At 45.1% G+C, this 13,293-nt stretch overlaps 1 long non-coding RNA gene across 2 annotated transcripts; it reads right to left on the reverse strand.

Annotated features, from left to right (window-relative positions):
* Positions 1 to 218: 218 nt before the first annotated feature.
* LOC115295453 lies at positions 219 to 10,395 on the reverse strand. 2 transcript variants are annotated; one of them, XR_003910404.1, is made up of 3 exons: positions 10,330 to 10,395; positions 545 to 638; positions 219 to 394 (listed from the first exon to the last, which is right to left on the reverse strand). It is a non-coding gene; the product is annotated as an uncharacterized LOC115295453 (long non-coding RNA). The 2 variants fall into 2 exon arrangements; XR_003910405.1 differs by having other exon boundaries at positions 219 to 440.
* Positions 10,396 to 13,293: the final 2,898 nt, after the last annotated feature.

Raw genomic sequence — 13,293 nt, forward strand, 5'->3', positions numbered from 1 at the left:
TTATCGAGTGGGATTACCCTTGGATTTCACCCTGTATGAAAACCTTGGCCATCTGCCTGGTGTACTCTGCTGGAAGGGATCCCGAAGTCCTACCTGGGCTCAGCAGGAAAGGGTGAGACCATCAGTTGGTGAGGTCTGCCATGGGAATAGGAGAATGGAGTGTCTGCACACTTGTAGCGATTTGCCACAGCCATTCTAGAAAGGCATCAGCCTGTTTTATTTCCTTGCAAAGTATTTCAGCCAACTTTTGGAGAGCTGGGCACACTGCTGTAGTTCCAGTGGGGACAGCTGTGGACCTGAAGCTTCTGTGTGTCTCACACATACATCACCTCTCTGGGTTGTTCCCTTCTCGATGTCCAGGCTATTCGTTGGCACGCTTTTCCAGCTGAGCTGACTGGAATGAATCCTCAGTTTAGGAGTGAATGCTGGGGATGCCAGCACTGGTTGGGGGAGAAGGCCAGCTGTGTTATGGGTAAGATCCAATGTTTCCTTCTTCAATGTCCATTTCACCTGTGACGGCCACTCCAGGTAAATTGGCTCTTACCTTAATATGGTGTTAGTTCTGCTCCTGGTATCCACACATACTTGGTTGACATCTCTATCTTCCAGGGCAGGGAGTAGTCTTTCTCAGAGCATAACTACAAAGAAAAAGTATTAATAGTAAGCACACTACAACCACAACTATTACCACCTCTAATGATAAGTAACATGACAGTGTAAACTTTACAGTTTACAAAACACCTTCCCATTCATGTTATTGCTTTAAATTTCAAGAGTGACAAGATCCTTGCGAGTTAGTCAGTGTGGGTAATCACAGTGGGTAACTTTTATTGAGTCCTTACAACCTCCTAATCACTGTGCTCAGTGTTGACCTGGGTACATTTATTCATGACTGTAATCCTTGCAACAATACTGAGGGAGGAACTTTTGTTTTTGCCAGAGGTCAGATAAGGAAATTGCAGCCCAGAGAATTTAAGTAAATTCCTCAAGGTTACCCAGCTTGTAAGTGCTCAACCAGGGATACAAATACCTGCCTCGCTCTAAAACCTCAGCTTTCACCCCTCCTACTCTGGTGCATTGTTACTATTTTCATCTTAGCATCATGGTTATTCCCATTTTGGGGCTGAGGAAGCTGATGGCTCATGATGACTGGGAGTGTTTCATCCAAGGCCACCCAGCTGGAAAAGGGCAGAACTCCCCAAAGCCTCTTATTCCATTACCCCAGGGGCTGAAAATGGATGGCTGTAGGGTTCCCACTTCTAGAGAAGTTAAAGATTGGGAAACCATTGTTTAATTGCCTTATTCATCAGATGTCACCGCCTTATCTGAACTCCCACGGCAGAGTTCCACATAGCACAGCAGAAAGACAATAGACTGGAAGGCAGATAGATCTGGATTAAATCTTGGTCAATTACTTAACCTCTTTGAGCCTCAACTCTCTGTTTGGGAAATACAAACTCTTTTATAGGATTTCTGGGAAGATTAAATGTGATAGTTGCTCATGGTGCCTAACTTACATATGCCAACCATCCTTTGCCAGTTTCACGTGCCTGCTTTCTTTTACCAGTTTCCAGAAGTCTGTAGTTCCTACATTTTAATCAGAGAATGCTTCAGAAAGGCATGCCCTAGTCATAGATTTTTTTCATAGGTACTGATTAGAAGGCTTGGCACTTGCACTGTTTTGCACCAAATGTATCCATAAAGCCTTTGGATCTTATAAAACAAAGACAAATTGTATTAGATGTCTGAAGCTTCATATCAGATAGTAGAGCAAGTCTGAGTCAATGGTGTTTTTAGAAGAAAATGTGGTTTCATATGTATCAGAGGGTCTCATACCTGGGACTGCCTGGTGGATAAAGACAAAAAGGCTGTGTCCACAAATGGTTAACAGGTACTCAATATTTATTCATTTATTCTCTTGAAAGTAGATCCTAAAACTTTTAAATGACAGCTATAGTTTAGTCATGGCTTATGCCAGAATGCCGGTGACCTAGAAAAGTGACCCTGGTGGTCACCTACACATCGCTATGTGTGGGCCCTCCATCAAGTACCTTAGATCCTAATGTCATCCCCTTCTGGTCACTGCATTCCATGAGGGCAGGGGGTTCACTGACTGGTGCACTGCAGGTACTTAGTAAACGTTGATGTTGGATGTTGCTGATGGCTGGATGGACCGTTCCAGCTTCTTCAGAGAGAAGATACTATAGAAAGGAGACTCCCAGGGTTTAAGACACCAGGGATGTAAAAATAAGTGCCACTTCCCTCTGGATTTTTGGCAGAAACTTTCCCTCTCAAATTACTTATGCACATACGTAAAAAGAAAAATTGGGTAAAGGAAGTGAGCTTTTAGGGTGACATCAGTCCTGGCCATAGTCTACCCAGCTAGAGGAGGGACTATCCCCAGTGGCCACAGCCGCAGCGACAGAAGTGCCACTTCAGCTTTCTGTGATGATTTCATCCTCATACCCACAGTCTCCTGTCCTGAGGTTAAGGAAGTGGCACCAGAATTCAAGAAATCTATTTTAAGGTTTTCTTTTATGACTATACAAGATGAATAAGCATGAAACAAATTTTTCCTCAATTCTATAATAGCCTTGGGGAGTTAGTACTAGCTACATTTCAGAACATATGGACTTCATATAGAGCTTCTGTCTGTGTTTTAGTAAGTTTGTAAGGCAGGGGAGAGCCATCATTTACAAAGTATCCACTGTGTACCAAGCACAATAATGTAATTATGTCCCCTGCGCTCAACAGCCCTGTCACTAGATTTTATCTTCATTCCTGGTAAAGGAGAGGTCACCTGACTCACCCAAATTTGTAAAAGTAATGGAGTCAAGATTCAAATATTTGTCTAAAATAGTAAGTTTAGGGGCACCTGGGTGGCTCAGTCGGTTAAGCGTCCGACTTCGGCTCAGGTCATGATCTCACAGTTTGTGAGCTCGAGCCCCGCATCGGGCTCTGTGCCCACAGCTCAGAGCCTGCAGCTGCTTCGGATTCTGTGTCTCCCCCTCTCTGCCCTGCCTCCCATGCTCATGCTCTGTCTCTCTGTTTCTCAATAATAAACAAATGTTAAAAAATAGTAAGTTTAAATGAAAAATATTCAGGTGAAGGGCTCCTGGGTGGCTCAGTTGTTTAAGCGTCTGACTTTGGCTTAGGTCATGATCTCTGGTCCATGAGTTCAAGCCCAGTTGAGGGGCTTTGTGATGACAGCTCAGAGCCTGGAACCTGCTTCAGATTTTGTGTCTCCCTCTCTCTCTCTCTGCTCCTCCCCAGCTTGTGCTCATGCGGGCGCGCGCTCTCTCTCTCTCTCTTTCTCTTTCTCTCTCTCTCCCTCTCTCTCTCTCTCAAAAATAAATAAATAAATAAACATTGAAAAAAGAAATATTCAGGTGAGTTAATAAGAAAGCTAAAATGTTTGGTGAATTGGCACATTTGCATCTCTGCATTAACCGTAAATAATAATATAAATAAGCACAAACATTAGTGTTTTGATTTACTGATTCAGTCTATAGATCACATGTTTGGGGTTAGTTTTGCTTTCTACTGCTAAAAATAGATTTGGGCCAATGCACCTGTAGGCTTTCATGTGGTTCCTCTTGTAATTACCTATGATGTTTGCCACACCTTTGTCACTCAGCATTTCCCAAACTGGTGCCTTAAAGAATACTTGTCAACTAGGTTTTATCAAATGAGACCCAAAAAGTCTTATGAACAGAAACCTAAATTAAGGAAAATTAATAGATTTATTTAATGCATAACTTTTCATGGTTTTGATCTGCAACAGACATTATGTGTTGTTAAGGGACTTGTACTATGCAAGATTTCCCAAACTGACTTGAGGCCACAATATTTTTTCCCAGGCTACATATTAACATCTCCAAAGTGAATATGGAACACAGTTTGGGAAAACTGTGACTAAATGGATTTGTTTTTTGTGAGGTCAGTCTCTAGAAGCCATTTCTACCTAGGCACCTCATCTACAATTCCAGAAACTACCATCAGATGAACTGTGAGCTTGCTCTTGGAGCCTAGTGCAAATATTTTCTACTTAGGACTGATATCCTGGACTAAGCCAGCTTTTAAGTTTCCCAGACCAGCACTGCCTCCACAGGCTATGGTCACTCCACAAATGCTAAACAGTAATAACTTTTCATACAGAGCACCGTGGGGACACCTGGGTGCTCAGTGGTTAAGCTTCCGACTTCGGTTCAGGTCAGATCTCACAGTTCATGGGTTCAAGCCCTGCGTCAGGCTCTGTGCCGACAGCTCAGAGCCTCGAGCCTGCTTTGAAATCTGTGTCGCTTTCTCTCTATGCCGTTCCCTCTTTCTCTCTCTTTCTCGAAAGTAAATAAACAAAGACAAAACAAAAAACAAAAAAACACAACAAAGCACTGCAAAGTTTCAGTGTTCTCTCGCCCACACACCAGAGTTCCTCATTTACCTGTTGGTTTTCCATTGACAGGAAGGACCGATGTCTATCTCACTAACCCCCTCATGTCTGTTGGAATAATCCTTGGGTAGATGCCTACCCCATGCTGCAGGTATGCAAGGTGGGTCCTTCTGTCTCCACTGACCATTAGTGAAATGAGACACACAAAATTCGAATGTCCTTGTCAAATTTTGGAAGCAACATAACCAGGACTAGAACTCTCAATTCAGGAGGCTGAATAATAAGGTCAGTATCCTAAAGGCAGGGGCAGAGGGCTCTAAACTGTCACTGAATAGTAGTCTAGTGAGGAAAGAAAATGGAGACTGGGACTTAGAATATGACCCCATTGGTCTGTAAGGCACCAACACAGTCACAAAATACCCACATAGGAGGAACAAACAGCCCTTCCCATCCCACAAGGCTCTCTGAACAAACCCGGAGGGCAGTTGCTATAGGATCCCGATGCTAACAAGCACAGAGAATGAAACAAACTCTTCACCACTGGATAAGTGAGAACAATCAAACACAGAAGCACCATCCTCCCCCTGCCCATGGGGACAACCACGTGCTTGTTGAAATCATTCCCATTTGGGCAATTACATAGAACTTCCTTCTGCTTTCACATTTTCCAGAACTGTGCCAGGGAGTTATCAGACTGGCCAAAATTCTACATATGTTGTTCTTATTCCGTTGCCTGTTAACTCAGTCCAAGGGGGAGTGATATGGGAGATATAAAATATTTAATAGATTTAATTTAGGGGAAATATTCATCCCATGTGCCAGTGAAGGTACCACTGAGAACACTGCAGAGAGATTGAGGGGACAGGGGCTTGCATTCTCCTTCCTCAAAGCTCCCAAGCTAGCCTGCATGGAGCGGATAGTGAAAGACTGTGTCATGATCCAGTTACTGTTCCAAAACCCACGGCGCAGGCATGAGATTTGATACAAGTCCACAGCCCTGTCCAAAACGTTGTCCACAGAGCCAAGGTGGTAAAACTTAGCAAAGAAGCTTCCATAGTCTAAATATTGTTTTGATAAAATACTTTTATTTTGGAAAAACCTAGACTTAGGAGCATTTTCAAGGGAATGCATTTCCTCTACACTGTGATTTGCAAGCAGGAGAGAACTGCGTAATCGCCAGGAGATAAGAGAAGTGTTCATCTGGAAGGAACTATTTCAACATTCCCGCTTATGGAGATAATCCTGAGAAAATTCGGAGAAGAAACTATAGCTTATTTTCATAAATGATCTGCATAGCCCAAATTCAGAGTATTTAGTAATAGAACTTATATTTTGAGACTGTCTGTGGGGGGTGAGGGGGTATGAAATCATGGGGTTGTGGGATATTAGACATAGTGCCTTCGAGCTCTCTGGGCCTTCCCTTCTGACAGAGCTGGCCAGACGGAGCTGCCCTCTTTGCACAGCTGAGTCACATCACTGGGAAGGAAGCGGGTCTGGAGATAATCTAACCCAGAGCTTCCCATCCTTTTATGAGAAGCAGTAAACTACTGCAGTCAAGAGCATGGGTTCTGGGGGTGCCTGGTGGCTCAGCCAGTTAAATATCTGACTGGCTCAGGTCATGTTCTCATGGTTTCATGAGTTCGAGACCCACATTGGAGTCTGACTGCATGGAACCTGCTTAAGATTCTCTCCCTCTCTCTCTCTTTGTCTGCCCCTCCTCTGCTCACAGTCTCTCTCTCTAAAAATAAATAAAAATAATAATGAAAAAAAAGAATGTGGATTCTGGAGTCAGGCTGCAAGGGTGGAATCCTGGTTGGGCCATTACCACCTGTGAGTTGAGAAAGCACCTTGACCACTCTGATTTGGAAGTATAAATGTGCAGAAATCATGGAGAATGCGGTCTGCCTAGAGCACAGCTCAATAAACGGCCGCTGTTGGCCGTACACCTTAGATGAGGCGAAAGCAGTCTCTCTCTTGACCCAGGCTTTCGTGCCAGTCTCGCTCCCCACTCGCGTTGGGGAGAGGACGAACTCCCGTGGAGCCCAGGTCTTTCTGCAGAGCGTGTTCCAGGTAACGGGGAGCCCCAACTTCTTGCCCAAACTGCGTTTCCCACTTTGAGGACCTGCATGGATCTATTCCCCAGGGTCTGTCCTCCTGAGATCACACCCGGGATCCCAGACCCTGAGGGTAAAGTGGGGCAGCTGCCAGCGGCGTATGGACGGAGCACAGAGAACTCTCAGGGGTTGAGGGTGAGAAGAAAACGGGGGTAGGCCAGAGGCACTGCGCTGCCACATGTAAGCTCAAAGAGCCCAGAAATTCTGAACTTGAACTCGGTCTTCGGGTTGTTATGAAGGTCTATCTGCAAAGGCAGGGGAGAATGTATTTTGTTTAACAGTTCAATGAACAACTTTTCAATCTCCATTTGAATGCTTGCCTGGGGCTCCACACATATCAGGGGCAGAAGTGATGACTATGGTTATTTATAGTTTCTTCTCATCAACCCCCCTACCAAAGATCCAGATGCTCTCCTGTTGGACACTAAAGTCCACTATTGCCCGAGAAGCACACGCATGTATGTGAGTCACTTCTTGTATTTATGTTGTTTTGTTTTTCATTTTTTATTATTTTTTAAATTTATATCCAAGTTAGTTAGCATATAGTGCAAGAATGATTTCAGAAGTAGAATCCAGTGATCCATCCCCCATATGTAACCCCCAGTGCTCATCCCAACAAGGGTCTTCCTTCATGCCCCTGGCTCATTTAGCCCCTCCCCCCACCCACGGACCATCCAGTAACCCTGTTTGTTCTCTATATTTAAGAGTCTCTTATGTTTTGTCCCCCTCTCTTCCCATATGTTCATCTGTTTTGTATCTGAAATTGCACATATGAGCGAAGTCATATGATATTTTTCTTTCTCTGACTAATTTCACTTAGCATAATACACTCTAGTTCCATCTTTGTTGTTGTAAATGACAAGAGTTCATTCTTTTGGATTGCCAAGTAATACTCCATTGTATGTACATACACCACATCTTCTTTATCCATTCATCTGTCAATGGACATTTGGACTCTTTCCATACTTTGGCTATTGTGGATAGCAATATTCATTTATGTGTTAAGGGACGTTTCAACCAAACCTTAAATGATGCACAGCCTGCTGTAGGCACAGACAACTAGACATCAGCTTGCTCATGAGAAGCCTGTCCAGAGTCAGTGCAGCCCCTAGGGACAGTTTTGTCAGACACGCCCCCAGAAGCAGGAGCAGGAGACCCCTGCTCCTCCCTTCACAGGCTCCGCTGTGTCCAGCTCCAGCTCAGCTCCGTCTCTGACACAAGCAATTCCGCTTCTAGAAACTCATGCTGAAAAAACAGTGTGAAACAGTGAACTCCAGGACAAGAGTGATGACGGCGGCTTTTTAGTTGATGGCTCCCTAGCCCTAGCACGGTGCTTGGCACGTTGTGAGCGCTTCACGTACACCTACTGCATGCGTGCAGGAAGGGCCAAGGGTTTGTGCAGAAAGACATTTACTGAGACATTATCTGTAATAGTGAAAACACTGGAAGCAAAATTAGAAAGACTATGGAATAAAATATTAAATGTCAGTATGATAGAATATTAAGCAGTCGTTAAAAATTATGGGTTTAAATTTTTTTTAAGTTTATTTATTTATTTTGAGAGAGAGAGAGAAAGAGAGAGAGAGAGAACAAGTGGGGGAGGGGCAAGGGGGCAGACAGAGGATTCAAAGTGTGCTCCGTGCTGACAGCCCAGAGCCCGCTTGATGTGGGACTCAAACTCACAATGAGATCATGACCTGAGCCGAAGTTGGACACTCATCTGACTGAGCCACCCAGGCTTCCCTTAATAAAAGTTATTTTTAAAGAGCAAATTCCATAAACAATGTGAAAAATGAGAAAGGATGCCAAAGAAAAACTTGGCAATATATATATATCAGTCAAAAGATTACTATCATTAATTTATAAACTATGCATATCAAAAAGCAAAAGCAAAATGGGTGCAGTACATTGTGGCAGAGATGAGCTTTCCACCGAATCCCATTCTCCCTGCTCTGCAGTCCTGGCTTTGTGCTGGGTTGACCAGCCCAGACATATTGCACTTCTCAGCATCCCTTCGAGATAGGTGTGGTGCTCCTGCCAAATTCTCTCCAGCAGAAAGTGACGTGGAAAGAAGTGTGCCAGCTTTAAGGTCCCCAACCCCCCTGGCTTAGTTTATATATCAATAGAATCCCATTTCCAAAATGTAACATATAGTGAGCTATTAACATGAGCTCAGCATTTTACAGACATGATCTCATTTAATCCTACCAACTACCCTGTGAGGTAGTTTTAAGAAAAATCTGTTTTTTTTTTTCCCTGTGTAGGAAAAAACCCAGTTTCTCCTACAGTGCCTTTTCTGTCTTGTGTTTCTCCTGTGTGTTCCCTCACTTTTACACTATGACCATGCTCACACAGAACACTTGCCCTCTGACACTTCTGGTCACCAAACGTGGTGGGGGGGGGGTTCCCCACAACAAGCAATTCTCTGTGACACCATCTGGGTGTCCTGCAAGTAAATTCGATTCTGACACTACCTACCCAAAGACAGTGTCAGATCCCACAGATGAAGGGTTCGGTCAGTCCTGTGGGACTGTCTGCCCATCTTCAAATGCCAGTCACACGCCCAGATAATCACCTGTGCTTCTGACCAAAGTCCTACTGATTGTAGTTTTAACGTCTCCCTCCGACTCAGGAAGCCAAGAACAAGTCCAGGTTGTTCCCTGGATACAAATCAGAGGCTCTAGTGACCCCCTCTTTGAGTTTGATTAATTTCCTGCAACAGCTCACAGAACTCAGGGAAACATATTTACCAGTTTATTAAATGGTATTTTAAAGGGTACAAATGAACATCCAGATGGAAGATATGTGGGAAGGGGTAGGCACAGCACCCTCCCAGCACCTCCGTGTGTCTAACCCGGGAACTCTCCAAACCCTGTACTCTTGGGTTTTTAGGGAGGTTTCCCCAGGCATCATTGATCATTAATCCCGTTTTTAGCCCCTCTCTCTTCTCAAGAGAATTGGGAAGGGAAGCTGAAAATCCCAAACTTCTAATCAGGGTTTACTCCAACTGGGACCCCATCCCAAAGCCCATCCAGAGTGGCCTCATAGAACAAAAGTTGCCCCAAGTGCTCCTACCATTTAGGAATATACAGGGGGGTTCAAAGCCCTGTGTCAGAGATGGGATGGGGTCACAGAATAAATAGCAGAACAAGAGGTTCTCCTAGTGTTCTTATCACTTAGGAAATTGCAAGGGTTTCAGGAGCTTTGCATCAGGAGGTGGGGTCAGAGACCAGTAAATATGTTCAATGATTTCACACAGGTATTATTTACCCCCCATTAGAGATGAGAAAACTAATGTTATAGCCTCAGTTTACCCTGTGGCATGTGGTATATGTATATATAGAAACAACCTGAAAAGTTAAACACGGAAACATCATAGTGATTATTTCTGGATTTTCAGACTATAAATAATACATATATATGTTTTCTCAACAAACATATATTACTTGTATAATTTTTAAATGTAAAAAATCCCCCGTAGTAATCCATTAGAACTTTATGGTTAATAGATGGCCCAGCTTAAGACATTAGCCAGGGGCGCCTGGGTGGCTCAGTCAGTTGAGTGTCTGACTTCAGCTCAGGTCACGATCTCATGGTTCGTGAGTTTGAGCCCCACATGGGGCTCTTCGCTGTCCGTGTGGAGCCCACTTCAGATCCTCTGCCCACTTCCCTCCACCTACCTCCCCCACTAGTGCTCTCTCTCTCTCTCTCTCAAAAATAAAATAAATATTTAAAAAAGGTATTAGCCAAAGAATGTTCAGGGGAGTACAAATTATCCTTCCTTTTTCTGGTACATGTTACATACAGAAAAACAATTTTCATTACCAAAATTGTAAACCACATCTGAAAGCTTCAAGAGGAGGTCAGAAGAGCTCATAATTGCTGGACTTCCCAGTTCTCCATGGCCCTCCTGTGAGACCCTCCGACTCACCACCAGCTGATAACAAGCACGGCCTACTGACTGAGGTCATCCCATTCATGACGTATGCGCTGGCATTAACCCGTTACAAACCAGGCGCCCGGGCGGCTCCGTTGGTTAAGTGTCCGACTTTGGCTCAGGTCATGATCTCACGGTCTGTGAGTTCGAGCCCTGCGTCAAGAGCTCAGCATGCTGACAGCTCAGAGCCTGGAGCCCATTTCGGATTCTGTGTCTCCTTCTCTTTCTGCCCCTCCCCCACTCACATCCTGTCTCTCTCTCTTTCAAAAATAAACATTAAAAAACAAACAAACAAACTAACCATAAACCAGCACATTTTTTCGATAAAGAGCCAGATAGCCAATATTTTAGTCTTTCTTTTGGGTCATACAGTCTGCTAAAACTACCCAACTGGTCATGAGTGTCCTCCAGTAAAGCTCTATTTACAAAAGTAGGCATCTGGCCTGGGAGCCATGCTTTACCAAACCCTATTATAGGCCTATTGCTAAGTGTGGTCCCTAGACCAGCAGCATCCAGATCATCTGAGAGCATGTCAGAAATGCAGAATCCCAAGCCCCTCTTCAGACCTACTAATTCAGAATCTGCATTTTAATCAGATGCCCCCATCATCTGATATACTTTCAAGTTTGAGAAGCACTATTATAGAACCTATCAAGCATGGCTGCTCACTGGTATCACCTGGGGATTTATTTTTTAAAGTGTTGATGCCCAGAGATTCTGATTTACTTGGTATGGGATAGAGTCTAGGCACAGGGATTTTTTAAATTTCCCAGATGATTCTAATATGAGGCTAGAATTGCAAATCTATAGACATGGTCATCTGAGCGTTTTTTTAAATGGTTATTCATTTTTGAGACAGAAAAAGAGAGACAGAGTATGAGTGGGGGAGGGGCAGAGAGAGATGGAGACACAGAAACCGAAGCAGGCTCCAGGCTCAGAGCTGTCAACAGAGAGCCCAATGCAGGGCTCACACTCATGAGCTGTGAGATCAAGACCTGAGCCGAAGTCAGATGCTCAACCGACTGAGCCACCCAGGTGCTCCTAATTGTGCCTCACTAAGAAAGAACGCTGCCCGTCAGAAAGATGAATAAACCATCCAGCAGCCCTGGCTCAGCTACTTGGAGAGAAATGCTCATTTGTTTCTACCTTGCCGAGGAGCAGGCCTGCAGGCCTAACCCTGCGGATACACTTGTGAGGACCCCCACTCAAAAGGGAAGCTGTCACCTGCTGATTCGTGTTCCCGAGTGGCTTTCACAGACCCGGGCATGGAGCATGGAGAGTGCTGCGAGCTGGGCCCAGCCACTCACAGACTGAGAATTCAGGCACCATGATGTAGTTGCGGGAAAACATGGAAATACTTACATGCCTTAATCCAGAAAGGATGGGCGACTGTGGAAGTCAGGAAGATCATGTGATCAGGAAGCTTACCCCTTCATTTCATCACAGAACGTACTTGTAGAAAGAACAAACATAAAGATGCTGAATACCAGATGGAATCCTTTGGAAATTTCCAGGGAGGGCCGGAGGAGGGAAGGCATTGTAGCACATGCTGGGGCACTCACATCTGTTGGTGAGGGACCACCAATGGTGAGGCACCTCATTTATCAGAAAATAGGATGTTAATTGTGCAGAAAGTCTGACTGGAACTGAGGACGTGCTACTGTGCTAGGTGGTGGTGACATTCAAACCTGTGTCTGTAGAACCCGAGAGTGAGCATCTGGGAAGATGTGGTGGGGCTGGAATCAGGCATCTGCACTCCTTCCCTCAGCACCCCGTATCTGCACCCCCATGCCCAAAAAGCGCCATGCAAGTGTGTAAGCAGAACGCATGGCCCATGGCAGCGGGCAGGGTTTGCTGAGAAGGGGTGGGATGCCAGGTGGCTGGCAGGCACACACCTGTCGTCCTTATGGGGGGGGGGACGCTACTGTTCTTGCCTTCTCCTCCAAAGACCCACTGGGGCGGTGCAGGCGGCCAGCACACTGCAGGAGCGCACTCCCTGCAGGCAGGGCCACACAGCAGGAAACCCGGGGATTGGAAGGTCACCTGTTCTCCTGGTGATGGCAGGCAGTCCCCCACTCCTGCCTCATTTGAAAACGGTCTGATCATTGAGGTCTCCTCCAATGTAAGGGTGCCTTTGGGACCCTGCAATCCGGTTATTATGTCCCTACTAAGCTTCCTTGACCACAAAGTCACATCCACAAACTTGCCCTTATTTATTCTGAGGAGTTGACTTCATTCTTTTACATAGTCACGAACTGAGTATTTACAATCTGAGTATTTAACAGTCTCATAGTTAGCCCAAAGTGAGGGCTATGGGCGTTCTTATCTTGGGAGACTGATTCGGCCCACTATTGTCCAAGTCTGGGAAGAGGGTGGCTTGGAAGCTTTGGACAGGAACTCTGTTTCTCCTCTGAAATCACTTAGGATGAGAAAACTTATTAGCGCAAAAAGAGAGAAAAAATAAACTGTTACTTTCCCAGTTGGGACCACTGGCATAGACTGTCACTGATCTGGACAGACCACATGTATGGTCACTTCCTGCTGCCACATCGCCCTATGTCCGTGGGCAGAATAAAGAGTTTAGAACATTCCTTTGTTTGGTCAGGACAAAGTGCACATGGCACCCATGAGAACTTCATGATGCGTATGTTTCTCTTATTGGCCACTGAGGTCTTCTCTGACCCATCGTTTGCTCAAGACAAAGGCTACCCCAGCTTGGGTCGAGACAGCGAGAAGACTTGTTTATAAAGAGCTCACAGCAGTGTCAAGCTGCAGCCTGCCTCCTGGGAGGATGAGCGAGCCCTTCTCCCTGAATCAAGCAGGAAATGATTTACAGCACAAGACCCCGGCTT

The sequence above is a fragment of the Suricata suricatta genome, chromosome 7 (assembly GCF_006229205.1).
Source record: "Suricata suricatta isolate VVHF042 chromosome 7, meerkat_22Aug2017_6uvM2_HiC, whole genome shotgun sequence".
NCBI classification, from domain to species: Eukaryota; Metazoa; Chordata; class Mammalia; order Carnivora; family Herpestidae; genus Suricata; species Suricata suricatta.